Genomic DNA, 3915 nt, shown 5'->3' on the forward strand with positions numbered 1-3915 from the left:
CTTTTTAGCAAATCACCAGAATACAGTAGTATCATAGAATCGTAGAATCATTAAGGTTGGAAAAGACCTCCAAGATCATCTGGTCCAAGCATCGCCTTACTACCAATGTCACCCACTAAACCATGTCCCTAAGCACCAAGTCCAACCTTTCCTTGAACACCCCCAGGGATGGTGACTCCACCACTTTCCTGGGCAACCCGTTCCGATGCCTGACTACTCTTTCTGAGGAGAAATGTCTCCTAATTTCCAACCTAAATCTCCCCTGGCACAACTTGAGGCCATTCCCTCTAGTCCTATTGCTAGTTTTCTTTGAGAAGAGGATAATCCCCAGCTTCCCCAAACTTCCTTTCAGTTAGCTGTAGAGAGCAATAAGGTCTCCCCTGAGTTTCCTCTTCTCCAGACTAAACAACCCCAGTTCTCTCAGCCGCTCCACATAGAACTTGTATTCTGGACCCTTCACCAGCTTCATAACCCTTCTCTGGACATGCTCCAGTGCCTCAATGTCCTTGTACTGAGGGGCCCAAAACTGAACACATACTTTAGGTGCAGCCTCAACAGAGCAAAATACAGGTGGATGATCACCTCCCTGTTTTTTCTGGCTACACTATTCCTGATACAAGCTAGGATGCCATTGGCTTGCTTGAACACCTGGGCACACTACTGGGTCATGTTTAGGCGAGCATCGATCAGTTCCCCCAGATCCTTTTCCTCTGCACAGCTTTCTAGCCACTCTCCCCTAAACCTTTAGTGTTGCATGGGGTTGTTGTGACCTAAACATGGGAACTGTCACTTATCAATGTTGAACCTCATCCCCTTGGCCTCTGTCCATTGTCCCATCCTGTCCAGGTCCCTCTGCAGGGCCATCCTACCCTCCTGCAGATTGACATTTCCCTCAAACTTGGTGTCATCTGCAAACTTACTGAGGAGGAATTGACTAAAAATCAATTCCCTCATCCAAATCATCAATAAAGATATTAAAGAGGATAGGCCCCAACACTGGGGCCAGTGGCGCAATGGATAACGCATCTGACTACGGATCAGAAGATTGTAGGTTCGACTCCTGCCTGGCTCGCATGGCTCTTTTGGGAATGTTTAAGGAAAGGTTGGACCTGGTGCTTAGGGACGTGGTTCAGTGGGTGACTTTGGTAGGAGGGTGATGGTTGGATGAGATGATCTTGAAGGTCTTTTCCAACCTTAATGATTCTATGATTCCATGAACACTGACCCCTGGGGAACACCACTGGTGACTGGTCACCAGCTCTCCATTCACCACTACTCTCTGGGCCTGGCCATCCACCTAGTTTTTAAGCAAGCAAAAAGTGTACCTGTCCAAGCCATGGGCTGCCAGCTTCTCCAGAAGAACACTATGGGGGACCATGTCAAAGGCCTTGCTGAAGTCTAAGTAGACTACATCAACAGCCTTTTCCTCATACACCAGGTGGGTCACCTGGTCATAGAAGGAGATGTGGTTCGTCAGGCAGGACTTGCCTTTCATGAACCCATGCTGACTGGGCCTGATCCCCCATTTGTCTCACATATGCTACGTGATTGCATTAAAGGTGACCTGCTTCATCACCTTTCCTGGCACTGAGGTCAGGCCTGTAGTTCTCTGTGTCCTCCTTATGACCCTTGTTATAGATGGGTGTCACATTAGCAAGTCTCCAGTCATCTGGGACCTCTCTGGATTACCATGACTGCTGACAGATGATGAAAAGTGGCCCAGCAATTACATCCACCAACTCCCTAAGCACCTTCAGGTGGATCCCATCTGGCCGCATGGCCCTGTGATAGTCCAGGCGGAGCAACAGGTCTCTAACTGTTTCCACCTGAACTGTGTGTGTGGGGGGTTGTTCTTCTGCTCCTTGTGCCAGACTTCCAGGTCAGGAGGGTGAGTACCCTGAGGATAAGTGGTCTGGCTAGTAAAGACGTAAAGTAAAGGCTAGCAAAGAAGGCATTAAGAACCTCAGCCTTTTCCTTATCCTCAGTAGTCATGTTCCCCCCTGCGTCCAGTAAAAGACGGAGATTCTCCTTGGCCCTCCTCTTGCCGTTACTATATTTATAAAAACATTTTTTGTTATCCTTCACCATAGTGTCCAGGTTGAACTCGTACTGGGCTTTGGCCTTCCTGTTTTCTTCTCTGCATATGCTGTCAACTTCCTTGTACTCTTCCCGAGCTGCCTGCCCCTTCTTCCACCAGACATAAACTCTTTTTTTCTCCTGGACACTCAGCAAAAGTTCCCTGTTCAGCCATGCCAGTCTTCTTCCCCGCCAGCTCATCTTACGGTACATGGGGACAGCCTGCTCCTGCACCTTTAAGACTTCCTTCTTGAGGAGCATCTAGCATTCTGGATCGCTCTTCCTTCAGGACTGACTCCCAAGGGACCCTCCCTACCAGTGTCCTGAACAATTCAAAGTCTGCCCTCTGGAAGTCCAAGGTAGCAGTTTTACTGACACCCCTCCTGACTTCCCCAAGAATAGAGAACTCTACCATGTCATGGTCACTTTGCCCAAGACAACTCACTACCATCACATCTCCCACCAGTCCTCCTCTGTTCATGAACAGCAGGTCTAGTGGGGCACCCCCTCTGGTAGGCTCACTAAGCAGCTGAGTCAGGAAGATGTCTTCCATGCACTCCAGGAACCTTCTAGACTGCTTCCTCAGGGTTGTATTGTATTTCCAGCATTTGTCCAGGAAGTTTAAGTCCCCCATGAGGACAAGTGCTGGTGACTGAGAGACTTCCACCAGCTGCTTGTAAAACGCCTCATCCGTCTCTTCATCCTGGTTTGGCGGTCTATAACAGACCACCACCAGGATGTCCACCTTGTTGGGCAACCCCCCGATCCTTATCCACAGGGATTCTACCTTGTCATTCCCAACCCTGAGCTCAACAGCATCAAAGCATTCTCTAATATAGAGATCCACGCCACCACCCCTCAGTTGCCTGTCTCTTCTGAAGAGCTTGTAGCCATCCATTACAGCACTCCAGTCATGGGAGTGGTCCTACCACGCTTCAGTGATGATCATAGTTTTCCTGCTGCACAATGGCTTCCAGCTCCTCCTGTTTGTTATGCATGTGAATGGTGTAGATGCACTTCAGTTGTGCCATTGCCCTCACCCCCAACCCTGGGACTATTCCCCCAGGCTCAACTCTGTCGAGCCTCATTTCCTCCTGCTCCCCCTTCATACTTAGTTTAAAGCCCTCTCCATGAGCCCTGCCAGCCCCTGGTCTAGAATCCATTTCCCTCCTTGAGACAGGTGGGACCCATCGGCAGTCATCAGGGCAGGTGCTGAGTAAACCTCCCCATGATCAAAACCCACAAAATTCCTGTGATGACACCAGCCTCTCAGCCATGTATTAATCAGCTGGGCCTTCCAGGTCTGTTCAGTATCCCTCCCCACTACTGAAGGTTTAGAGGAAGAGACCACATGTGCACCCACTCCATCCAGTAACTGCCCCAATCCCCTGAAGTCCCTTTTGATAGCCTTCAGGCTTCTCTCAGTAATTTCATCACTGCCAGCCTGAATTATCACTGAGGGGTAATAATCAGAGGGGCAAACAAGGTCAGGAAGTTTCCCGGTAATGTCCCTGACCTGGACCCCAGGTAGGCAGCAGACTTCCCTATGGGTAGGCTCCAGCCAATGTATGGGGCCCTCTGTTCCCCTCAGAAGAGAGTCACCTATGACCATTACCCTTCTTTCCTTCTTGTTGGAGGAAGTCTTGAGGTGTGGAATCGACTTCCTTGCCCTAGACAGCCTCCTGGGTGGACTTTGCCCCACATCCTCATCACCCTGTCCCTCGAGCTCCAGGGCCTCATACCTATTGTGTAAGGGGACCTGGGGAGGCAAGGCGGGTAGGGAGGGGGCTCACCTGTGACACCAAGCAGGGACCTGTTTCCATTCCTCTCGATCTCTCA

The 3915-nt window shown here is 50.1% G+C and overlaps 1 non-coding gene across 1 annotated transcript; it reads left to right on the plus strand.

Annotated features, from left to right (window-relative positions):
• The first annotated feature begins 999 nt into the window (after positions 1-999).
• Positions 1000-1072, plus strand: TRNAR-ACG (transfer RNA arginine (anticodon ACG)). Its single transcript has one exon. It is a non-coding gene; the product is annotated as a tRNA-Arg (tRNA).
• The last annotated feature ends 2843 nt before the right edge of the window (positions 1073-3915 follow it).

The sequence above is a fragment of the Anser cygnoides genome, chromosome 2 (genome assembly GCF_040182565.1).
Source record: "Anser cygnoides isolate HZ-2024a breed goose chromosome 2, Taihu_goose_T2T_genome, whole genome shotgun sequence".
Taxonomy (NCBI): domain Eukaryota; kingdom Metazoa; phylum Chordata; class Aves; order Anseriformes; family Anatidae; genus Anser; species Anser cygnoides.